Source organism: Pseudophryne corroboree, chromosome 2 (genome assembly GCF_028390025.1).
Source record: "Pseudophryne corroboree isolate aPseCor3 chromosome 2, aPseCor3.hap2, whole genome shotgun sequence".
Classification (NCBI taxonomy): Eukaryota; Metazoa; Chordata; class Amphibia; order Anura; family Myobatrachidae; genus Pseudophryne; species Pseudophryne corroboree.
Window position 1 is genome coordinate 346289578 of NC_086445.1, and position 26922 is coordinate 346316499.

General features: G+C 44.2%; 1 protein-coding gene across 6 annotated transcripts in view; it reads left to right on the plus strand.

The window, feature by feature from the left end:
- The first annotated feature begins 2799 nt into the window (after positions 1–2799).
- Positions 2800–26922, plus strand: part of FARP1 (FERM, ARH/RhoGEF and pleckstrin domain protein 1) — a 261056-nt gene continuing 236933 nt past the window's right edge. For 2 of the 6 annotated variants that reach the window (XM_063953061.1, XM_063953062.1), the window contains exon 1: positions 2941–3354. The gene's annotated coding sequence lies outside the window, so the exon portion shown is untranslated. Of the gene's footprint in view, positions 2846–2940; positions 3355–3656; positions 3759–26922 lie in introns of those variants that run through there. The other 4 variants (XM_063953057.1, XM_063953060.1, XM_063953058.1 and 1 more) reach the window with 3 other exon arrangements.

A 26922-nucleotide genomic window follows, 5' to 3' on the forward strand; every position in this document is an offset into this window, starting at 1 on the left:
GTTAGGCCAAACCTAGCCCCATCCTCCGGCTGTCCAGGGAAGCACCTAGCGTCTCCAAGTTCCGCCTTCCGCCAGCTACCGGTAGAGGCCTAGCAAGTGGCTAGTGGGGATTCGTTAACACCACATAGGTGTGGTAAGGCAGTGCGTCGGCACATACAGAGCAGAACCGTGGTTCCAAACGCCACGGCAGGTTAGGAGTTTGGTGGTGGCAGCGAGAACCTGCCCACAGCGCAGTGGGTGGAGTCAGTAACAGGCGGTTACTGACGGTAAGTGGGAATCCCCTATGTGGTCAGGCCTCGTGCGGCTTGACCTTGCATTCTGTGCGCAGCCAACGGGACGCAAAAGCGGCGAGTGCTTTCGTATGGTACCGTACTGTCACAGCGTGGTATGAGTATTTACGGTAGGGTTTGTGGACGCATGGAAAAGCTATCAAAACACACTACATATTTAATCCAAATAGTGCACAATGTACACATAGTCTCCCTGCATCACACCAGCAAGTTACAACAGTTTAAATGGTATCAGAACAAAGGGATTCACCTTTACAGGATAGGAGGGGACAGGACAAGGTTGTAAGGTGGTGTTTGGTATCCAGCTGTAGGGTATTTGAAGGGTAATATTCCGGTGTTGGTTTGCGGAAGATCGCACGTTCCTGCGAATAGTTATGTGCAGGAGCAGAATATAGATATAAACTGTATTTACTGTACATTAGGTATGCGGCGGGAACCCAGAGGAGACCACCCACAAGTGCATCTTGAACAGACATCGCCCACCTATTCAAACCAACCTATGACCTCTCCTGTACTGTAAATGACAATCCCTGTGTCCAATGGACAAAGAGATTACAGTATCCATTGTGTTAAGTTTTGGAAGATTGTATAAAAGGAGCCAGCTGCAGGCCTGGTCTCTCTCTCAAGACTCACAAAGTTATCTATCTAGATGACCAAGGACCAGACTGGGTAGTGCGGCGAAATTCAAACAAGTATGTACCATTGACTGTAGCCATTATTCTATTGTATTGTATTGCTTTGTGATTGTAACCCCCTTTCAGTAATAATATGCTGTGGTGTTGGAACCCAGCAGTTTAAATACAAATCTGGTGTCGTGTTTTCCTTTCCCTGCTAAGGTTTAAAGTGTATTACTATTGCATGCATATCTGTTAAGGGTTCACTGTGTAACTTTGGGTGTGTACGCGCTGTGTGTACTTTGTACAGCCAGCGCGGCGTTTGTACGCAAAGTCCGTACACGGTACGGGACTCTGTACGATAATGGTGTAATAAGTACATCGATTGTGGATTAAGTATAGCGGCCGCAGCGGCTTCATTTAAAGTGTATGAAATGTCTTTTTAAAGTGTTGCTTTTAGTCCTGTTTTAATCAGCGTTTACACAACCTATTGTGGTGCCAGTGGCTACTGACTCCTCAATTACTTCAAAGTCCTTGGATATCATGAGGGCTCTGAAGATATATGTGCAGAGAACTTCTCGTCACAGGAAGTCGGACTCTCTATTTGTCCTATATGATCCCAAGGAAATTGGGTGTCCTGCTTCTAAGCAGACTATTTCTCGCTGGATTAGATTCACTATTCAGCACGCTTATTCTACGGCAGGACTGCCATGTCCAAAATCTGTTAATGCCCACTCTACTCGTAAGGTAGGGTCTTCCTGGGCGGCTGCCCGGGATGTCTCGGCAGTGCAACTTTGCCGAGCTGCAACTGGGTTGAACACGTTTGCAAAGTTTTACAAGTTCGATACTTTTGCCTCTGATGATCTGAAGTTCAGTCAATCAGTTCTGCAGGAGCCTCCGCGCTCTCTCTCCCGTTCTGGGAGCTTTGGTACATCCCCATGGTACTAATGTGGACCCCAGCATCCTCTAGTTCGTAAGAGAAAATAGGACTTTGGTACCTACCGGTAAATCCTTTTCTCGTAGTCCGTAGAGGATGCTGGGCGCCCGCCCAGCGCTTCGTTTTCCTGCATTTGTTATTTGGTTCAGTACAACTTCGTTTTAGTTGAGTACTGCATTGTTACTTGGTAAGTAATGTTTCAGCTGTTGCTGTAGTTCAAGCTAGTTGTCTTGACGAGCCTTGTATGTGTGAGCTGGTATGAATCTCACCACTATCTGTGTTAAGTCCTTCTCTCGAAGTATGTCGTCTCCTCGGCCACAGTTTCTAGACTGAGTCTGGTAGGAGGGGCATAGAGGGAGGAGCCAGCCCACACTTCCAAACTCTTAAAGTGCCAATGGCACCTGGTGGACCCGTCTATACCCCATGGTACTAATGTGGATCCTAGCATCCTCTACGGACTACGAGAAAAGGATTTACCGGTAGGTACCAAAATCCTATTTTCCAACGCTGCAGTGTCTTCTTGTTCGGCATCCCAGCTGCCCGGATTCTGGCGTCTGGTTGGTGAACCTATTAGGGATGCCGGTGTCGGCATTCCGTACAGTGTCTGTATTACGGCGTCGGTATTGACTGCTAGGATCCTGACCGGATCCCCAACAGACAAAATAAAGCAAAACAGCACGGATGGCAACAGTATATATTGGGAAGTGGGTATGGTGCCCAAAGCTGCAAGGGGCTTGTCATCCCTGCCACATGTATTTTATATATGTTTTTCACCATTGGGTGGTCCATAGGGGCCCTTACAAACTTTTGCCTTGGGGCCTACAATAGATTTAGGTGTGTTCCTGTGTACAGCCTTTCAGATGTTCATCTAAATTTCTCAGCTTTGGAAAATCCATTTGTGTCCTTGTGCCTACATAGCTTATTAACACAGTGATGATCTGTATCTCCAGGACTGCTGGAGGGTCACGTACAGGAGGTCCAGACGCCAGAACGCAGCAGCGACGGTGAGTGAGCCATGCAGGCTGTGGTGACGGTACCCCGTGCTGGTGTAAGCCGGACACTGGAGGGAGCTGTGCCCCGCTCCCCGCAGCCTGACCGTCCAGCGCACCGCACACTGAACACGTCGCTCTCTCTCCTCCTCCCAGGGAGCATGCGGGGAGAAGGGGAGGGGGAGACGGCTGGCTCGGAGTGGATGTGAGAGGACGGGAGGAGGGGAAAGCGGCTGCTGCTCATCTTCCCGCTCCGTGGTCAGGAGGAGGTAGCGCTGCCTCGGTTATACCCCTCCTCCTCCGCCAGGGTGATCAGCAGCTCCGGCAATCCTGTGTGCAGAACAGCTCCCTCCGACAATGGCGCCCCTGCAGCACATCCCATCCCTCCGCCTGCCCTCCGCTTCTGCCTTCTAGCTGCAGCCAGCGCACCCCTAGCGGTGACAGGGACAGAGCGGCGGCCGGGAGTGGTCACACAAAGGACGGGCTGCGGCGGTGTGTTACTACCGGGGAGCTGGCACAGAGAGGTAAGCGGGCGCCAGCACAAAGGACTTCCTCTCCCTAGCCCCGATCCCAGCACAGGGACGTGTGGAGGTGGCAGGTCAAGCTGTGACGGGATGGAAGGGGGGAGGTGGCAGGAGAGTCATCATCCTAGCTCGGGGTGTAATGCCAGTGTGTGCCCCGGCTGAGGAGCAGAGCGGCTGCTGCGCTGTGTGGGACATGGCCAGGATGGTAACAAAGAGCCAGCGCTGCTCATCAGCGCATCACACTGTGGGCACGTTTCCTAGAGACCAGAACCCCCAAGAATGCTGCCTGCCAGCCTGCATGGGGACTGAGCTGAGACCGTACAGCATGCCCAGAGGTCCCTCAGTGTAGGGACTGTCATTATGGGGGCGGTATGTGCCCCTGATTTCTGCTCTTCATTCAGCAGGTAACTGAGGTGACACCCCTTCTGTAGCCCGGTTATTTCCCATCACAGCCAGGCCCTGTATGAGTCTCAGGAGCCCTGGCATGGTCACACCAAGGCATCATCCAGAGACCGTGATTTGCAGCTTTCCCAGGGCCCACACTTGCATCTCACTATATGGGTGGTTAGGGCTATACAGTGACTCCACTGGAACATTTTTATTGGACACTTTTTTTGTTTTGTTTGTTCTTCATTTGTTTCATGATTTTTGTATTACTTGCAGATTATAGAGAGAGAGAGCCTCCTAGTAGGCGGTGTGCATACTGTTACATTACTTCTGTTGTCACATCTGGTGGCATTATACACTAAGGCTGCCTCCTTGTATTATTGTAATAACGTAATATTTTAGGAGTAAACTTGAGTGGACCAAGCGAAAAAATAAATTCACAATAATATTGTCTCTTGCAGTGCTTCATCAGTTTATATTCCCTGCTGTAATGTGGCTACAGATGCTTGTTTTGCCCAGTGGTAAAATAATGACCTTGACTATAAAGTGGCGTAGAGTTCAACGTGGCATTGGTGGTAGTAGTATTGGATTTATATCTAGATGAGTACCTGTAGTTTCATGAACTATCAAAATGGGGGGAAAAGAGATTATTTTGGGGTAAATCTGTTGGTATCCTGATGACAGGTTGACAGTACTAAGTTCAACAGTCAATAGGTCATCCACTATTGGTCGACATGGCAATGGTCGACACAGGAAAAGGTCATCTACGATTGTGAATAGTAACCTTAAGGGCCCTACACATTTTAAAGATCCGCCGCCGAGCTGCCCGACGGCGGATACGGGCGACCCTGCGGCGGGGGGGGGAGGGGAGTGAAGTGCATGAAGTCCATATTGGCCTGCATGCACAGCCGATGGGGCACCAGCGATGAACGAGTGTGGGGCTGCGCATCGTTCATCGCTGGTGTCTCCACACTCAAAGATGTGAACGGTATCTCGTTCATTAATGAACGAGATCATTCATATATTTGAGTGATATCACCCAGTGTGTAGGGCCTATTACCCGGGATCCGGACGGAAAGTCGACAGTAACTAGGTCGACAATGTCTAGGTCGACCACTATTGGTCGACAGTAACTAGGTCGACAGGGTGTCTAGGTCGACAGGGTCTTTAGGTCGTCATGTTCTAGGTCGACAGGTCAAAAGGTCGACATGTGTTTTTCACAATTTTTTTCTTTTTTTTAACCTTTTCATACTTAACTATCCACGTGGACTACGATTGGAACGGTAATCTGTGCCAAGCGGTAGCGGAGCGAAGGCACCATGCCCGAAGCATGGCGAGCGAAGCGAGCCATGCGAGGGGACCCGGTGCACTAATTGGGGTTCCCGGTCACTCTACGAAGAAAACGACACCAAAATAACATTAAAAACTCATGTCGACCTTTTGACCTGTCGACCTATATATAACATGTCGACCTAAAGACCCTGTCGACCTAGTTACTGTCGACCAATAGTGGTCGACCTAGACATTGTCGACTTAGTTACTGTCGACTTTCAATACCACACCCCTATTACCCACAGCCGTGAGCCATGCAAGGGAACATGGTGCACTAATTGGAATTTCCGGTCGTTTTACGGCGAAAACAACACCCATTTATTTTTGTAAACCTTTTGGGGTCAACCTAGACACTGCCAACCCTTTTCAGGTCAACCCAATGATCCACACCCAAATCTATTACCTTAATAAGATGACATGTCAATTACAGTTTTTTCTTAAGGTTATTGGGGAAAAAAATAAATATTCTTCTGATTTATTAAAATGCAAAATTGGAGTATTGTTGCAACTGCCCATGCTTCTAAAGTCAATATGTATTTTCTTTTACTGCTCTTAATTGTGTAGTTAGAGAAATAAGTGCATGTTCATTGATAACGTGGGCATTCTGCAATGTTTATTATTCTCAGTTCTGTAACTATAAGTTGTTGATGTGCTTGTTGTGTGTTCTATAGTCTATTGTCTGTTTTTAAGGTTGTCTTTAACAAAAGTGAGTGAACGGCAGTGTTTTTTGATTTAGGAAAAAATAACTTCAATCCAATTATTTTGTTATACAAGACTTCACTTAAATAGATTGCATACAGTGGTGACTTTTGTGGCTATGATTTTATTGCAGTAAGGTAAGGACAGCCATGCGAGCTGTTAAATGATGATACTATGGCTTTATGGCAAGTCACGTGGGTTCAGTGTTATGCTCGACAACCAATGTGCACCACATGGTGCCTATGCGGTTGTCATACCCTAGAAGGGTCATTGGAAACTATTTCGAACCTATTGAAAAAAAATGAGTACAATGCACAAACCTGACACCACAGCATTCCCCGTTTGTCAAGAACATGGTGAAGGGTGATTCATCTGGCAATATTGCATTCCTGCACTGATTGGTAATTAACTGGCTGTGCTCTTTGCACCACTGAACTGAACTGTGCATTGCCAGGTGTGAGGCGTGATTTGTGCGCTGCAACCTGACAATGATCTCATGCTCTCTGGTTTTATCATCTGATATTTTTTTTTCGTTTTAAATGAAATTGGCTGCTGCCACTTGATCATAATTGAGTAAACTGGGTATATGAGGTTAAATATAGTTTAGATAATTTAGGATAATGTAAGATATTGCACGAGACCTGGATGTGGATGCATGCCGCCACTGACGAGACGCAAACGATACCGTTCAGTGTGTATGAACGATATTGTTTGCGGGGAATCTTGCACAATGTCACTGATATCGGCAAATGTGTACCCAGCCTAATGGGCCCTACACACTTGCCGATGTTTCTGATTTGGATGATGTTAATTTTGAACGATTAGCGTCCATCTTCCAAATTGGCTTGCTATGCTAACGAGGGAAAACCAACGATGAAGGACCGTGGGGATACGCATCGTTCATCGCTGGTGCATACACACTGAGCGATATGAACGATTTATCATTCATTACTGAACAATATCGTTCATATTGCTCATGCACATCGGTAAGTGTGTAGGGCCCATATGTTTTACCTAAACTTGGTGTGCTGGTTTCCTGCTTTTATTGAGCCTCTGGTTGAGTTATGATTGCTGGACTATTTGAGAGATGCATTAATTTACATTAACCCACACAAAACATTTGTCGAAAAGTGGCAACAATAAGGCACCTGGTACTAGCATTTGTTTGGATCATAATCTCCTGTTTCAGGTACAGTTTATACCTGTACAAGTGATGGTGAGCTTGTCCCCAGTTGAATTTGATGCCAGGTGCACCATTACTGTATGTGTTGGAATTTTGTAGTTAATGAACAGTTGATTTGATCATTAGGCGCATCAGACTTTGCGCCCAGCCGGTATTTCAGTACTTCATGCCACCGTGTCCCTTCATTCACTTGATATCTCTTTTCTCTATTCATTTAAGATGCTTCTACCTCTCATGCTTACTCTGTTAGGTGTCATATCTGCTGCCATTTTACTTGCCTTTGTTAATGATCCTATCAAACACATCACATATTAAAAGGCAAATGTGTTTACATATGGTAAACACAGAAATGGGACTATTTGCTTTCCCAAAACTATTACTAGATTGGAAAGCAATGGCTAAGTTAGTATTAAAATACAATGTTTTCTAGCGTGAGACCAGTTTACATGCTTTAAAAACATACAAAACATTTAAAAAATGCTGTTTGTGCAAACCATGATGGAGTGATTTGTGTATCTCTTGTGTTTGAGAAGCATTGTTCCATTACTTGTTTTATACATATTACAGTGTTCTGTACAGTTGCATTCACTATCATTGTCAACAGTGCTGCTACAACGCTAGTGAAGTGGATGTAATTAACGCCGGTGGTTATGAGCAGTAAGGCTCACATGCTGAATAATAATTAGTCTGTGGGAATACTGATTGTCTCAACTAAATAGGGCACATTGATGAAAATCTGTGTTATGAAGGCATTTCTCCAAAGGACTGTTTTGGGGTGGGGTGTTCTGCATAACAATTATGAAAATGTTCCTCCATTTCTATAAATTTGACATAGTAAATTTTCATGTGTCTCAACTGGGATTCAAGTTCACTGGTGTTTGACAAACGTACTGGTCAGGTATATGTCTATATCTATATGGTATCCGGACTCCAGGTCGACACCACTTAGGTCGATATGGAAAAAGGTATGAATTTTTCACTTTTTTTTTTGTCATTTTGTTTTCTTAATTTTTTGAACTTTCATACTTTACGATCCACGTGGACTACAATTGGGAACGGTAACCTTGCCCGAAGCATGGCGAGCGAAGTGAGGGGACATGGTGCACTAATTGGGGTTCCCCGTCACTTTACGAAGAAAACTGCACCAAAAACAGTAAAAAAAAAAACCTCATGGCAACCTTTTTTCATGTCGACCTTGTTCGTGCCGACTTTGACCATGTCGACCATTTGTCAACCTAAGTGGTGTCGACCGTGAGTCCCAGACCATATATATATATATATATATATATATATATATATATATAAACAAATTGGAGAGCGCAGTTGTAAGTAATAAAAAGTATATAGTTGTACTTGTAAAATCTGCTTACATACATTTCAGTTTAAAACAAACAGCATAAGTGGACAGCTGCAACTTAGCCGCTCCGTTCGTGCTGCAGACTCCTCTCAGCACCCGCTCTGGTCCCGGTCGATGACGTCACAACGTCCACGTCCAAGCCACGCCCTACGCATTTCGTCCAATCAGGGACTTCATTAGGGTCCCTGATTGGACGAAACGCGTAGGGCCTGGCTTAAATGTGGATGTTGTGACATCATCGACCGGGACCAGAGCGGGCGCTGAGAGGAGTCTGCAGCACGAACGGAGCGGCTAAGTTGCAGCTGTCCACTTATGCTGTTTGTTTTAAACTGAAATGTATGTAAGCAGATTTTACAAGTAAAACTATATACTTTAAATTACTTACAACTGCGCTCTCCAATTTGTTTACCAGTTTCTAATTGCTCCGGTGGCACGGAGGGGATTGATGCGCATTTGGACAATACTCTGGAAAACCGAGGAGTATAGCGCAAAGGACTGATTTTTATATATATATATATATATATATATATATATATATATATATATATATATATATATATATATATATATATTATCCGCACGCGCGCGTCCGGCACTTGCGCTTTTAGATACTATACAAACTAGCCGGTGCATAACCTCTCGGTGATAAGCATATAGAATGTGGTGGTAGTGGTACTCGAAAGTATAAAGACGACACCAGCGCTGGTAAGGTCGACGTTTCGGGGACTGCTCCCTTTTATCAAGAAGTGTATGTATGTATGTATGTATGTATGTGTGTATATATATATATATATATATATATATGTGTGTGTGTGTTCACTCTAGGCTGTTTTAGCAGGGTGCCCGATTTTTTTTAAGGACAAAACCCGCCCTGCCCTTTCTGCGGCGCCCTGCTAAAACAGCCCCCCGCTTTCTGCACCTCTCAGCGTGTAAAGATGCTGCCCGCATGCGCGCGGCATCCATTCACACTGTCAGAGAGCTTGGGGGAAGTCCAGCACCTCCGTAGGTGCTGGGCACGCCCCCAACAGTGACCGCGCCGGCCGTCCACGCCTCCCGTCTGTGGACTGAACCGCCCACTTGCATTACGTGCAAGTGGTCACGCCCCCTATTTGCATAACCACACCCCTTTTGGGACCCGCGCCCTGCGCGCCCGCTAGAGTGAACACACACATATATATATATATATATATATATATATATATATCATTCAGCACTCTGATATAAACAAATAGCAGACACAGCTCTGTCAGAACTTTGTCCGGTATTCGTATATATCAGAGTGTTGAATGCTGCTCCTCCGAGCCGCTATATATTATTTATCTGCGAGGGCACCAGCTCAAGTATTCTGCTTAATATGGAGTGCCAGACCCAGGATTGAGAGATACAGTATATACAGTACCAGTCAAAAGGTAAGTGATAGTGTTTGCAACAAACTAAGCCACTTTAATGTGGGTGGATATGTATATAAATCTATGTGCAGCATACTGTATAGCCGCACTTTGTCTGCAAGTAATTTGTGCCTAATTAAATTGTACCCTATGTGTTTATTTTTGTGTCCAAAATATAACAATATGCAATTCCTTTTCTCAATAAAGGTACAAACAAACTTTTTTCCATTCTAAAAATTCACTAGATTACCTGTATGAAGTTCATTTAATCCTTATGACCTTGAAAAACTGCTACTTGATTTTACCCTTGGGTGTCTCTGGAAATATCAAATGTAAATTTGGACACACTGTTGAGAAGTACATGGCCTAAATGCAGCTTTCCTTGCAATAGCTAATACTTTAAGCAGGCAACACCCTAAAACAAATTACTGCAGCGATAGCTCAGTGTTAAGGTATACTTACCTTGTCATAGTTTTTTTTTAAATCAATAGATGTAATTTGAAGCTCTGTCAGGCATGCCTATTACCTGAATAATAATACACAATATATGTATGCAATGCCGGATTAAACCCTATTGAGGCCACTAGGCAGTCAAAATCTTGAGGCCCCCCTATCTCCAATACATTTTTTACTTTTACCAACCAACAGTCTACGATCTGGAAACTGTAATGTGAATCTGATGTCTATGGTTTATGTACTTTAAGTTGTTAATGGGTACATTATATCAATACAGTAATGCAAAGTTTTCGTTTCTTTGAGTTGATTCCTTTTTTCCCCCTATCTTTTGTAAAAAATGTAAGAAAGTTTGATTGTAATTTTCTTTCAAGATCAAATCAATATTAGTTTAATCCATTGTCACAGGGCCCATATGCTGGTGCCTGCTCTGCTTATTTGGTAATCGGGCACTGTGTATGTAAATGACAAGTCATGGACTAATGCCTCACATAGTTTACAGTGTTATCAATGAGACATTATTATAAGGAAATTCAACTATACCGATGATGTTAATAATGTCATCTGTGAGTTCTGATGTCATCACTTCTATTGTTTATTATAAAAACATATATTATATGAATAATGAAACACTAACGTTGTCATGGACTTGGGGGTCAGATCCAAGTCAGGGACCCGTGGAATGGAATGACAAGTGATACTGAAAATATGCAGAGCCTATCAGATGCTTACTCATGGATTATCTACCAACATAGGAAGTGACCTAGTGTAAAGAGATCACTGATTACTGGATGGCCCCCAGTCTGCCATGGAACCAGTTGAGAGGAGCTTGTCCCCAGTCCTGACCTTGAGGACGGTGGAACTGGAACCCACTAACATGCTGACTAACAGGGACTATTCCTACACCTATAGTGTGGGAATAGAACCTGTGGCGAATGCAGCAAGCCACCGAGCCCGCTGCGTGGCAGCTCACCCCCTTCCCCCGGCATTCTGCAGGTCACCCAGCCCCAACCTGTATAGGAGGCTGTGTTTCAGTCACATGCAGTCCCAGTGTTCACAGAGTTGAGCTCTTTCTCTACTGTGCGTGTGAGATAATCCCTAAAAAACCCTTTGATACATGCATTACAGTGTGCACACAAAGGTGCTGTTGCGATTGAGACACTTGGTATCAAACATATCTTAGAAAAGTACAGGACGTTCCTTGGCGGTGGTTTGGAGGTGGGTAAACAGATGCAAGGAGATGGTCCATCGTATGTGAGATGGTCCATCGTATGTGCCTGTTATGGGAGTGCCACTGAAGTGTTTGCGTGCATAGGTGCTCAATTGTTCACAATGAAGGCCTTCATATTTAGATATTTCCCATACGCACAGCGTCTATTCTCCTCTGAGAGCAGCAAGTGACAGGAGCCTCCCAACTGGCATCCCCCCTTCCCCCGCCGTGGGACACTGCAGCCCACGGGTGGGACAGGAGGACAGTCCCCCCAAAAATGGGACTGTCCCACGATAATCGGGACAGTTGGGATGTATGCATTTGGATAGTAGCTTGCTTTTGCGACATATGCACCCACTAAGAAGGGATTTTTCAAAATTCCACCTACAAATGGGTTAAAAGGGGTGAGATAATTATTGTGAATTCCCCCCTCACAGAGGAGAGTTAAGACAGTTCACCCAGCCAGGGCTGTTAAGAATGCATGGTACCGGCGATACCAAGTAGCGGAGGGGGGAGAACACAATGCTCTTTTCCTTGACTTCCTTGACAGTGACAGTTGCAGAGAAGTCCATTTCAAATAGGGGAGCCACATCAACTGCCACCCCTAAACTCTGTCAAACTTTGCTTGGTGTGGCTCTCCTATTTGAATAATGGACTGCTCCGCAACTGCCCCTGGCAATGAAGTCCAGCCCTATGGTTCAGTAGATTTTGTGATGAGTCTGGTATATATATATATATATATATATATATATATATATATATATATATATATATATATATATAGTGGGGGATAGGGGTACCGGCGACATGTGTTGTTTAAAAAGTATGTACTAAAATACCCTGAATTTATGAGCCAAAAAATATATATATAAAAATTTAATGCAATATAAAAGTTACTAGATAAAAAGTACAAATTTTCAATAGATAAAAATATATAAATATAAGATAGGAGAATAGACTTAGCTTTTAAAAATAATAGGCAGGGGGTCAGTGCAGGGAACTGAGTCATCAATATTAGCAAAATAGCAAACGTGTCTTAAAAGTCAGGTCAGACCTGACTTTTAATACACGTTTGCTATTTTGCTAATATTGATGACTCCAGAGTGCCTTCTTAAATGGATTTGTGTTTAACCTGATGTGGCACCGGAGCAAATTGCACTTTCAGTGGAGTGCTGGCAGTGTATATATGTGTGTATATATATGTATATATATATATATATATATATATATATATATATATATTTATTTATTCCATAGCAGCCGGCACTCTAACTCTGAGTAACAGCAGGTATCCGTGCACCAGTGTTAAGACAGCATACACTCCTCAGGAAATCACGGCACTGGAGACTAGTTGCACAAGAAAGTATAACTTGTATTGTCGGTAGACGCACGTTTCGGAGCTACTGCTCCGTCCTCAATACCATACAAGATTTGGATTATCCAAATCTTGTATGGTATTGAGGACGGAGCAGTAGCTCTGAAACATGCGTCTACCGACAATACAAGTTATACTTTCTTGTGCAACTAATAAATAAATATATATATATATATACATACACATTTCTTTTAGAAGTACTTAACCAGCCTATTTCCAGTCAGGAGAAGATAGTGTCTCAATTATCGGAGGTCACTTGAACTGAACCTTGCCAAACCTCTCCGAGAGCAATAGGAGGAAAAGAGACATAGATATTTTTACCTTTTTCTCTCAAAGGAGGATTCCTAGGCAGAGCAAGAAGCTAAGCAAAGAGACCTAGGGCCCTTTGGAACAGAGTAAGCCTATCCCTGCATATTTAACATACAGAGAGTGGAGCTTGGTCTGTCGTCCCATCATTTACAGCACTGAGCAGGGCAGCATCAGAGGCGGGACATGGCAGAGAAGGAGGCAGATAATTCTCCTCAGCGCCAATCTTTTAACAGAATCAATCCGAGAATTCCTCTGATCCCATCAGACTACCACTTCCAGTTCAAACGACTGCAGTTCCCGGTAAAGGTCTGCTATGCCATGACCATTAACAACGCTCAGGGGCAGAGTTTGAAAGTGGCTGGTGTGGATCTGGGGAGTGACTGCTTCTCCTATGATCAGTTGTATGTTGCTTGTTCCAGAGTCTGCTCATCTGACAGCCTGGCCATTCTCCAGCTTGAAGGAAAGACTTAAAATGTAGTTTACAAGGAAGTACTTCAAAATTTAAGTGACATGCCAATATAATAATAATAATAATAATAATCTATTATTAACTGCATTTTAGTAATTTGTTTTTATTCATATATATCACAAATGTTACATGTAGTTTTGTGTTTTATACATAAATTTTTTTAAAAGCAGTATTAAATTAGCTTAAATACCAGCGCTTTTCGGGAGTCATTCCGAGTTGATTCTACGTAGCAACTTTTTGCTGCCCATGCGATCAACTAGATGCCGTCTATGGGGGAGGGCTTTTTTGCATGGCAGGGCTGCGAACGCTTGTGCAGCCCTGCTATGCAAAAAAAGTTTTGTGTAGAAGTAGACCAGGGTATGAGTTACTTACTCTGTGCGATCGATCCCGCGATGCAGGTACCGGAATTGACGTCAGACATCCGCCTTCGAAACGCCTGGACACGTCTGCATTCGCCGCACCACTCCCAGAAAGCGGTCAGTTGACGCCCTGGAACGCCTTCCTTTTGTCAATCTTCTTGCGGTCGCCACTGCGACCGCTTTCTTCGTTCACGACGTCACTGCGTGGCGACGGCTGTTGCCAGGCAATGAAGCGCCTGCGCAATTCCACCACCGCGCATGCGCATTTCCGACCCGATCGCATGGCTGCGAAGAAGTGCAGAGTGCGATTGGGTCGGAATGACCCCCTTCATCTTTTTGTTATTATACTTGAAATTCCGTAGCGAAGCGCAGGTATTCAGCTAGCATTAAATATAATCTGAAGCATTGTACAACTACCAAACTGGTGAACCTTCTTTGAAATCTTGTATTGACTTTAGTTAGCTGTCTGATGTTGCAGTAAAGGCCTTCGTTATTATATATTTCTCTTTTTGTAAAACCTGCTTTATATCTTTTTGAGATCAGTTGTTAATGGTACTGGTTTATAACTACAGACATTTTTTTTATTTTTATTACTGTAGGCTTAAAGGCTGCCCAGTATATAAGGTCTAGTTTTATGTGAGCACATTGTTCCAGTTTGTACACTGTTAGGGGCTGCACACAGGCTTTTATGATGCACTAGAAATATTGCTTGTGTGATCTTATTACAAGCCATCTATTATATTGTGCAAAGCTTTCTTTCCTTGATTTTCAACAATGCTTTATGTTGAATGATCTAAGGGCTAAGTTTTAGAAGTGCATGAGCTTTTGATCATGCCACTGCTGTTTTTTATGATACAATCCCTCAGTCTTCATTAGTAAAGTAGTAAGAACCAAAAAGTTGCAAGTAAATTAATCAAATTAATGTTCCCTTCTACATATGGCATTAAATATGTCATATGCAAAGCCTGAGTTAAAATGAGATATTGGACATATGTTGTATTAGAACATAATAGAAAACCACTTGCTGTCTTGATCGCTTGAACAAAGCTCATCTCAGACATGGCAGTGTCCCATGTTGAACGTGGATGGGGTTTGTATAGCCTCTAACAAATTGGCTCACCAGCAAGATATTTCACATGTCAGTTTACTGGGCTTTTGGGAGGCAGTGACCCTGCTAGTCATTCCGTGGTGTTAGTGAGGGCAGGGTGGAATAAGTTGTAAAATGCAAATAGTCAACCACAGACTGCAAGTTCTGCTGGTCACACAGAAATATCGCAGTGCCCTAATATCACATGGGACTCCCAAATGATCCCAAAAATATTTTGATTGGAAAATTATAGGGTATAGTTATAAATGCAGCCAGAAGATGACTATTGGTCTGTGTATGCGCTAACCTTCCAATAACTTTAGACTAGACCCCAAATGACTAGTACAGCTAGCATATTTTCAGTGTTACAGATAATATGGCATGAGTACTGTAGGTTGCATAATTTTGGGCATTTACTGCAGTACATATATTGGCCATTACTGCAATTGGTGGCTTACGAATGGACTGTATTGACATTACCTACAGTGGGTATGTAGCCAATATACTGGCTGTTGGGGTTCCAGTGTTCATGAGACCAACATCGGACCGGGATTTCGTTTGTATGCCGTACAGCGGTAGCCGTAATGCCATCTGTATGTATAGTGTTAATCGTAATGCCTGGCTTTATGTGCAGTGCCCAGCAGCCTGCCAGCAGTTGCAGTAGTGCACAGCAGTATGTAAAGTGGTGTACACAGTGGTGCCCAGCAGAGTGCACGTTGGTGGCCAGAAGTGTGCACAGCAGTCACACATTTTTATGCTAGTTTTTGGTTTCCTTTCTTGTTGTGCTCCTACCTACCCTTCTGTAATCTGGGACAATGCATAGCTGTAAAAAGATTTGTTTTTGTGCAGTTTTAAAGCCAAGCCCTAGTGAACTGAATTTACCATGAAGATTACCCAACAGCTACTTTCATACGACAAGTAATGAATATTAAAATTTGTGTAAAACACATCGGTAGTGATGAAACCTGGACTGATCTCTGAGGTCTGAAAACACTTTTTTAGATTTGTGTTTCTTGGTGCTATACGATAATTTATCACAATAATATATACAATCAGGTCCATAAATATTGGGACATCGACACAATTCTCATATTTTGGGCATTATATACACCACTACAATGGATTTGAAATTAAACAAACAAGATGTGCTTTAACTGCAGACTTTCCGCTTTAATTTGAGGGTATTTACATCCAAATCAGGTGAACGGTGTGGGAATTACAATGGTTTCTATATGTGCCTCCCACTTTTTAAGGGACCAAAAGTAATGGGACAATCGACTCAAAAGCTATTTCATGGACAGGAGTGGGCTATTCCCTTGTTATTTCATCATCAATTAAGCAGGTACAGGTAAAAGGTCTGGAGTAGATTCCAGGTGTGACATTTGCATTTGGAATCTGTTGCTGTCGACTCTCAATGGGCGGGATGTACTAAGCGGAAAATGCGGTAAACTCCCTGTTTACCGCATTTTCCTGATGTACTAACCCCCGGCCGGCAGGACAGCGCCGCGGCGGGGTACGCCAGCTTTAGCTGGCGATAGTCCATAGAAGCCTATGGGCTTCTCTCCGCGGCGCTGTGTGAGGGATCCGATCGGATCCCTCCCAGCATGCCCTGCGGCCACCCCCATCACCCACGCGCATGCGCAGACTGACTCTTGGGGCCGAATCCCGGAAGTCAGGCTGCCGCTGCGCATCGCGGAGGACAGCTCTTATCGGAAGAGCTGTCCTCCGCAATGCTGATCGCATATGTTAGTACATATGCAATCAGCATCGTGGCGCAGGGCGGCGATGTACATTAGTACATCCCGCCCCTTATGAGATCCAAAGAGCTGCCACTATCAGTGAAGCAAGCCATCATTAGACTGAAAAATCAAAACAAACCCATCAGAGAGATCGCAAAAACATTAGGTGTAGCCAAATCAACTTTTTGGAACATTCTTTAAAAAAAAACGCATTGGAGAGCTCAGCAACACCCGGAAGACCACGGAAAACAACTGTGGTGGAGGACAGAAGAATTATTTCCCTGGTGAAGAAAAACCCCTTTACAACAGTTGCCCAGATCAAGAACAATCTCCAGGAGGTAGGTGTATGTGTGTCAAAGTCAACAATCAAGAGAAGACTTCACAAGAGTGAATATAGAGGGTTCACCACAAGATTTAAACCATTGGTGAGCCACAAAAACAGGAAGTCCAGATTAGAGTTTGCCAAACAACATCTAAAAAAGCCTTTGCAGTTGTGGAACAACATCCTATGGACAGATGAGACAAAGATCAACTTGTACCAGAGTGATGGGAAGAGAAGAGTATGGAGAAGAAAAGGAACTACTCATGATCCAAAACATACCACCTCATCAGTGAAGCATGGTAGTGTCATGGCGTGGGCATGTATGGCTGCCAATGGAACTGGTTCCCTTGTATTTATTGATAATGTGACTGCTGACAAAAGCAGCAGGATGAATTCTGAAGTGTTTCGGGCAATATTATCTGCTCATATTCAGTCAAATGCTTCAGAACTCATTGGACGGCGCTTCACAGTGCAGATGGCAATGACCCGAAGCATACTGCGAAAGCAACCAAAGAGTTTTTTAAGGCAAGTAAGTGGAATTTTATTCAATGGCCAAGTCAATCACCTGACCTGTATCCGATTGAGCACGCATTTCACTTGATGAAGACAAAACTGAAGGGAAAATGCCCCAAGAACAAGCAGGAACTGAAGACATTTGCAGTAGAGGCCTGGCAGAGCATCACCGGGGATGAAACCCAGCATCTCGTGATGTCTATGCGTTCCAGACTTCAGGCTGTATTTGACTGCAAAGGATTTGCAACAAAGTATTAAAAAGTGAAAGTTTGATTTAGGATTGTTTAGTTTGTCCCATTACTTTTGGTCCCTTAAAAAGTGGGAGGCACATATAGAAACCGTTGTAATTCCTACATCGTTCACCTGATTTGCATGCAAATACCCTCAAATTAAAGCAGAAAGTCTGCAGTTAAGGCACATCTTGTTTGTTTCATTTCAAATCCATTGTGGTGGTGTATAGAGCCCAAAATATGAGAATTGTGTCGATGTCTAAATATTTATGGATCTGACTGTATATTATACAGAGGGAGTTTTACAGCAGACCATCAAGTGAAGAGAGTCACTGATATTAAGTTTGGCTGTCATGAGTTAGAGATATTAAGTTTGGTGATCATCAATAGTATTCAGCGACAAAAATGTAAATATCTACATACAGAAACCACTGTAACTTAATACTACAAGACCCATGTAATCTAAGTACAATTAAGCCCTTGCTTACACCATTCTCACCCTCCTTTCCCTTCCCTCCAGGACTGAAAACTAATGCCACCTCCACCCCCCCAACTAAAACCCCAGCTAGGTCTGTGAGAAATAAATCAGTCCCGGCAAAATGGCTGTATGGAGCAGTTCCCGAGGCTTTGCCTAGTGGGAAGAGCCTGGGGTGGTAATGCAGCTTTTAGTTAAAGAAAGAGGGGGGAAAAACTAGTTAATGTAAGTAAAAAAAAAAGCGTGTTACTGTTAGTAAGTAAGTATAATTTTAGCCAAATGTCTTTAGTTAAAAAGTTGAATTTGTAACCGTGGCAGTTACCATTTTTAAAGCTGGAAGAAAACACAGAAAATCTGCTTTTGGATGTTGCTTTGATTGGTGTTGTTTGAGGAAATTATATGAACTGTACACAAACTGTATAGTGCTAATTATTTCTGCAAGGCAAGAAATAGCCAGTGGAATTGCAGACCTGTCCGGCTGCTGCCATTAATGTAATATTTTTCAACCCACTTTGACGTTTCTGCCTTGGCTGTAGTGCTTTGTTGGAGAGAGTTGTCATGGTAGCTTGGCATTTCCTCTAGCAGGGCACCCTCTGTCATTAATGTAGTAGCCGAGGCTACCTGCTAGCTGTTGACATGGTTTTTCTGCATACTAATACTGCCTATTCCTTTTATTTTCTACTGGCAAGCTCACTGCTGTCTCTCTGGGTAAACTTTCACACAGCAAAGTTTCAAATCAACATTTTTCTTTTCCTGCTTGTTCATCCAAGACTTTGTTTCTATTTCCACATACAAGTTACTTTTGTGTCATCCCCCTACATCAAATACTGGTGGGTACTTTCTAGTGCAGTTTACAAAATGTAAACAAATCTCTGATTGTCCTAATTATGAATGAATGGCCCCCAGTGTTCATCTGATAATGATTAGCTATAATTGATCGTTTTGGGACATTGTACTTCTCTGTAGGCATTGCCAGTCACTAGCTAATCTTCTGTAGCTCTAACACCATTTAGTGACAAATTTAAGGTGTTTTATTTATTTATTTTATTTGTTTTTTTTTTAATGGTTTTTAATCATTGACAAAATTTACCCAACTACTCTTGTAATTGGAGTAGTTGTGTTGATACTTTTTACATGTAGTAATTGTGATGACTCTTTTTACATTTGCATCAGCAGATCCAGGATTTACTAAAAACAAAAAAACAAAAAAAAACATTTATTGAGTAATAGAGCAGCTAACTGTCCACAAATATATTGGTGTAAATGTTTTGTATTTGCATTTCCTTTTGTTGTTCATTTAAGGCATTTTCTGTTGGGGGTGACTGCAGTATATTTCATTATAACAGAATTTATAAAAAAAAAACTTAGTATCTAGTAAGCAGTAGTAGTCTTTTTATTAGAGATGAGCGCCTGAAATTTTTCGGGTTTGTGTGTTTTGGGTTCGGTTCCGCGGCCGTGTTTTGGGTTCGAACGCGTTTTGGCAAAACCTCACCGAATTATTTTTGTCGGATTCGGGTGTGTTTTGGATTCGGGTGTTTTTTTCCAAAAACACTAAAAAACAGCTTAAATCATAGAATTTGGGGGTCATTTTGATCCCAAAGTATTATTAACCTCAAAAACCATAATTTACACTCATTTTCAGTCTATTCTGAATACCTCACACCTCACAATATTATTTTTAGTCCTAAAATTTGCACCGAGGTCGCTGTGTGAGTAAGATAAGCGACCCTAGTGGCCGACACAAACACCGGGCCCATCTAGGAGTGGCACTGCAGTGTCACGCAGGATGTCCCTTCCAAAAAACCCTCCCCAAACAGCACATGACGCAAAGAAAAAAAGAGGCGCAATGAGGTAGCTGTGTGAGTAAGATTAGCGACCCTAGTGGCCGACACAAACACCGGGCCCATCTAGGAGTGGCACTGCAGTGTCACGCAGGATGGCCCTTCCAAAAAACCCTCCCCAAACAGCACATGACGCAAAGAAAAAAAGAGGCGCAATGAGGTAGCTGACTGTGTGAGTAAGATTAGCGACCCTAGTGGCCGACACAAACACCGGGCCCATCTAGGAGTGGCACTGCAGTGTCACGCAGGATGGCCCTTCCAAAAAACCCTCCCCAAACAGCACATGACGCAAAGAAAAAAAGAGGCGCAATGAGGTAGCTGACTGTGTGAGTAAGATTAGCGACCCTAGTGGCCGACACAAACACCGGGCCCATCTAGGAGTGGCACTGCAGTGTCACGCAGGATGTCCCTTCCAAAAAACCCTCCCCAAACAGCACATGACGCAAAGAAAAAAAGAGGCGCAATGAGGTAGCTGTGTGAGTAAGATTAGCGACCCTAGTGGCCGACACAAACACCGGGCCCATCTAGGAGTGGCACTGCAGTGTCACGCAGGATGTCCCTTCCAAAAAACCCTCCCCAAACAGCACATGACGCAAAGAAAAAAAGAGGCGCAATGAGGTAGCTGACTGTGTGAGTAAGATTAGCGACCCTAGTGGCCGACACAAACACGGGCCCATTTAGGAGTGGCACTGCAGTGTCACGCAGGATGTCCCTTCCAAAAAACCCTCCCCAATCAGCACATGATGCAAAGAAAAAGAAAAGAAAAAAGAGGTGCAAGATGGAATTATCCTTGGGCCCTCCCACCCACCCTTATGTTGTATAAACAAAACAGGACATGCACACTTTAACCAACCCATCATTTCAGTGACAGGGTCTGCCACACGACTGTGACTGATATGACGGGTTGGTTTGGACCCCCCCCAAAAAAGAAGCAATTAATCTCTCCTTGCACAAACTGGCTCTACAGAGGCAAGATGTCCACCTCATCTTCACCCTCCGATATATCACCGTGTACATCCCCCTCCTCACAGATTATCAATTTGTCCCCACTGGAATCCACCATCTCAGCTCCCTGTGTACTTTGTGGAGGCAATTGCTGCTGGTCAATGTCTCCGCGGAGGAATTGATTATAATTCATTTTAATGAACATCATCTTCTCCACATTTTCTGGATGTAACCTCGTTCGCCGATTGCTGACAAGGTGAGCGGCGGCACTAAACACTCTTTCGGAGTACACACTTGTGGGAGGGCAACTTAGGTAGAATAAAGCCAGTTTGTGCAAGGGCCTCCAAATTGCCTCTTTTTCCTGCCAGTATAAGTACGGACTGTGTGACGTGCCTACTTGGATGCGGTCACTCATATAATCCTCCACCATTCTATCAATGTTGAGAGAATCATATGCAGTGACAGTAGACGACATGTCCGTAATCGTTGTCAGGTCCTTCAGTCCGGGCCAGATGTCAGCATCAGCAGTCGCTCCAGACTGCCCTGCATCACCGCCAGCGGGTGGGCTCGGAATTCTGAGCCTTTTCCTCGCACCCCCAGTTGCGGGAGAATGTGAAGGAGGAGATGTTGACAGGTCGCGTTCCGCTTGACTTGACAATTTTGTCACCAGCAGGTCTTTCAACCCCAGCAGACCTGTGTCTGCCGGAAAGAGAGATCCAAGGTAGGCTTTAAATCTAGGATCGAGCACGGTGGCCAAAATGTAGTGCTCTGATTTCAACAGATTGACCACCCGTGAATCCTTGTTAAGCGAATTAAGGGCTGCATCCACAAGTCCCACATGCCTAGCGGAATCGCTCCCTTTTAGCTCCTTCTTCAATGCCTCCAGCTTCTTCTGCAAAAGCCTGATGAGGGGAATGACCTGACTCAGGCTGGCAGTGTCTGAACTGACTTCACGTGTGGCAAGTTCAAAGGGCATCAGAACCTTGCACAACGTTGAAATCATTCTCCACTGCACTTGAGACAGGTGCATTCCATCTCCTATATCGTGCTCAATTGTATAGGCTTGAATGGCCTTTTGCTGCTCCTCCAACCTCTGAAGCATATAGAGGGTTGAATTCCACCTCGTTACCACTTCTTGCTTCAGATGATGGCAGGGCAGGTTCAGTAGTTTTTGGTGGTGCTCCAGTCTTCTGTACGTGGTGCCTGTACGCCGAAAGTGTCCCGCAATTTTTCTGGCCACCGACAGCATCTCTTGCACGCCCCTGTCGTTTTTAAAAAAATTCTGCACCACCAAATTCAAGGTATGTGCAAAACATGGGACGTGCTGGAATTTGCCCATATTTAATGCACACACAATATTGCTGGCGTTGTCCGATGCCACAAATCCACAGGAGAGTCCAATTGGGGTAAGCCATTCCGCGATGATCTTCCTCAGTTGCCGTAAGAGGTTTTCAGCTGTGTGCGTATTCTGGAAAGCGGTGATACAAAGCGTAGCCTGCCTAGGAAAGAGTTGGCGTTTGCGAGATGCTGCTACTGGTGCCGCCGCTGCTGTTCTTGCGGCGGGAGTCCATACATCTACCCAGTGGGCTGTCACAGTCATATAGTCCTGACCCTGCCCTGCTCCACTTGTCCACATGTCCGTGGTTAAGTGGACATTGGGTACAACTGCATTTTTTAGGAGACTGGTGAGTCTTTTTCTGACGTCCGTGTACATTCTCGGTATCGCCTGCCTAGAGAAGTGGAACCTAGATGGTATTTGGTAACGGGGGCACACTGCCTCAATAAATTGTCTAGTTCCCTGTGAACTAACGGCGGATACCGGACGCACGTCTAACACCAACATAGTTGTCAAGGACTCAGTTATCCGCTTTGCAGTAGGATGACTGCTGTGATATTTCATCTTCCTCGCAAAGGACTGTTGAACAGTCAATTGCTTACTGGAAGTAGTACAAGTGGGCTTACGACTTCCCCTCTGGGATGACCATCGACTCCCAGCGGCAACAACAGCAGCGCCAGCAGCAGTAGGCGTTACACGCAAGGATGCATCGGAGGAATCCCAGGCAGGAGAGGACTCGTCAGACTTGCCAGTGACATGGCCTGCAGGACTATTGGCATTCCTGGGGAAGGAGGAAATTGACACTGAGGGGGTGGGGTGGTTTGCGTGAGCTTGGTTACAAGAGGAAGGGATTTACTGGTCAGTGGACTGCTTCCGCTGTCACCCAAAGTTTTTGAACTTGTCACTGACTTATTATGAATGCGCTGCAGGTGACGTATAAGGGAGGATGTTCCGAGGTGGTTAACGTCCTTACCCCTACTTATTACAGCTTGACAAAGGGAACACACGGCTTGACACCTGTTGTCCGCATTTCTGGTGAAATACCTCCACACCGAAGAGCTGATTTTTTTGGTATTTTCACCTGGCATGTCAACGGCCATATTCCTCCCACGGACAACAGGTGTCTCCCCGGGTGCCTGACTTAAACAAACCACCTCACCATCAGAATCCTCCTGGTCAATTTCCTCCCCAGCGCCAGCAACACCCATATCCTCCTCATCCTGGTGTACTTCAACACTGACATCTTCAATCTGACTATCAGGAACTGGACTGCGGGTGCTCCTTCCAGCACTTGCAGGGGGCGTGCAAATGGTGGAAGGCGCATGCTCTTCACGTCCAGTGTTGGGAAGGTCAGGCATCGCAACCGACACAATTGGACTCTCCTTGTGGATTTGGGATTTCAAAGAACGCACAGTTCTTTGCGGTGCTTTTGCCAGCTTGAGTCTTTTCAGTTTTCTAGCGAGAGGCTGAGTGCTTCCATCCTCATGTGAAGCTGAACCACTAGCCATGAACATAGGCCAGGGCCTCAGCCGTTCCTTGCCACTCCGTGTGGTAAATGGCATATTGGCAAGTTTACGCTTCTCCTCCGACAATTTTATTTTAGGTTTTGGAGTCCTTTTTTTACTGATATTTGGTGTTTTGGTTTTGACATGCTCTGTACTATGCCATTGGGCATCGGCCTTGGCAGACGACGTTGCTGGCATTTCATCGTCTCGGCCATGACTAGTGGCAGCAGCTTCAGCACGAGGTGGAAGTGGATCTTGATCTTTCCCTAATTTTGGAACCTCAACATTTTTGTTCTCCATATTTTAATAGGCACAACTAAAAGGCACCTCAGGTAAACAATGCAGATGGATGGATTGGATACTAGTATACAATTATGGACGGGCTGCCGAGTGCCGACACAGAGGTAGCCACAGCCGTGAACTACCGCACTGTACTGTGTCTGCTGCTAATATATAGACTGGTTGATAAAGAGATGGTATACTCGTAACTAGTATGTATGTATAAAGAAAGAAAAAAAAAACCACGGTTAGGTGGTATATACAATTATGGACGGGCTGCCGAGTGCCGACACAGAGGTAGCCACAGCCGTGAACTACCGCGCTGTACTGTGTCTGCTGCTAATATATAGACTGGTTGATAAAGAGATAGTATACTCGTAACTAGTATGTATGTATGTATAAAGAAAGAAAAAAAAACCACGGTTAGGTCACTGGTATATACAATTATGGACGGGCTGCCGAGTGCCGACACAGAGGTAGCCACAGCCGTGAACTACCGCACTGTACTGTGTCTGCTGCTAATATATAGACTGGTTGATAAAGAGATAGTATACTCGTAACTAGTATGTATGTATAAAGAAAGAAAAAAAAACCACGGTTAGGTGGTATATACAATTATGGACGGGCTGCCGAGTGCCGACACAGAGGTAGCCACAGCCGTGAACTACCGCACTGTACTGTGTCTGCTGCTAATATATAGACTGGTTGATAAAGAGATAGTATACTCGTAACTAGTATGTATGTATAAAGAAAGAAAAAAAAAACACGGTTAGGTCACTGGTATATACAATTATGGACGGGCTGCCGAGTGCCGACACAGAGGTAGCCACAGCCGTGAACTACCGCACTGTACACTGGTTGATAAAGAGATAGTAGTATACTCGTAACAACTAGTATGACGACTGTATAAAGAATGAAAAAAAAACCACGGTTAGGTGGTATATAATACAATTATGGTTGGACGGACTGCCTGCCGAGTGCCGACACAGAGGTAGCCACAGCCGTGAACTACCGCACTGTACACTGGTTGATAAAGAGATAGTAGTATACTCGTAACAACTAGTATGACGACGGTATAAAGAATGAAAAAAAAACCACGGTTAGGTGGTATATAATACAATTATGGTTGGACGGACTGCCTGCCGAGTGCCGACACAGAGGTAGCCACAGCCGTGAACTACCGCACTGTACACTGGTTGATAAAGAGATAGTAGTATACTCGTAACAACTAGTATGACGACGGTATAAAGAACGAAAAAAAAACCACGGTTAGGTGGTATATATTATAATACAATTATGGATGGACGGACTGCCTGCCGAGTTCCGACACAGAGGTAGCCACAGCCGTGAACTACCGCACTGTACACTGGTTGATAAAGAGATAGTAGTATACTCGTAACAACTAGTATGACGACGGTATAAAGAACGAAAAAAAAACCACGGTTAGGTGGTATATATTATAATACAATTATGGATGGACGGACTGCCTGCCGAGTTCCGACACAGAGGTAGCCACAGCCGTGAACTACCGCACTGTACACTGGTTGATAAAGAGATAGTAGTATACTCGTAACAACTAGTATGACTATGACGACGGTATAAAGAAAGAAAAAAAAAAACCACGGTTAGGTGGTATATAATACAATTATGGATGGACGGACTGCCTGCCGAGTGCCGACACAGAGGTAGCCACAGCCGTGAACTACCGCACTGTACTGTGTCTGCTGCTAATATAGACTGGTTGATAAAGTGATAGTATACAATACTACTAATATACTGGTGGTCAGGCACTGGTCACCACTAGTCACACTGGCAGTGGCACTCCTGCAGCAAAAGTGTGCACTGTTTAATTTTAATATAATATTATTTATCATGTACTCCTGGCTCCTGCTATAACAACCTGCAGTGCTCCCCAGTCTCCCCCACAATTATAAGCTTTATATACAATACATTGATGTGCAGCACACTGGGCTGAGCAGTGCACACAGACTGAGTCACTGTGTGACTGTGTATCGTTTTTTTCAGGCAGAGAACGGATATATTAAATAAAACAAACAACTGCACTGTCTCTGGTGGTCACTGGTCACTGGTCGTCAGTCACTAAACTCTGTCTGCACTCTGCACTCTCTTCTAATCTACAGTATCACAGCAATCTCTCTCTCTCTCTTCTAAATCTAATCTAAATGGAGAGGACGCCAGCCACGTCCTCTCCCTATCAATCTCAATGCACGTGTGAAAATGGCGGCGACGCGCGGCTCCTTATATAGAATCCGAGTCTCGCGAGAATCCGACAGCGTCATGATGACGTTCGGGCGCGCTCGGGTTAACCGAGCAAGGCGGGAAGATCCGAGTCGCTCGGACCCGTGAAAAAAAAAGTGAAGTTCGTGCGGGTTCGGATTCAAAGAAACCGAACCCGCTCATCTCTACTTTTTATAAGACATTTGTGCTAAGAGGAATTGCACCATACAGTACACTACAAAAACTTCCAAGATTCACACATTATTCTACAAGCACATCAAGGTCTATATTAGATACATTCCTACATACTGCATCTTGTCTTTTTGATTTTTTCTATAACCAGTAAGTTTTGTTCTTGTTTAATGTCTTTTTCTATTACTGTCTTCATTTTGTAATAAAAGCCCCTACTTTTGTGACGTACAGTCATGTGGCAGCACAGCCTCTCAGCTGGAGCTTTTTTACATTTCGCTTCTGAAGCTTGTTCTCAAAAGCCAAAGAATAAAATTTTTTGTTATACAATAATATGATTTTTGAATA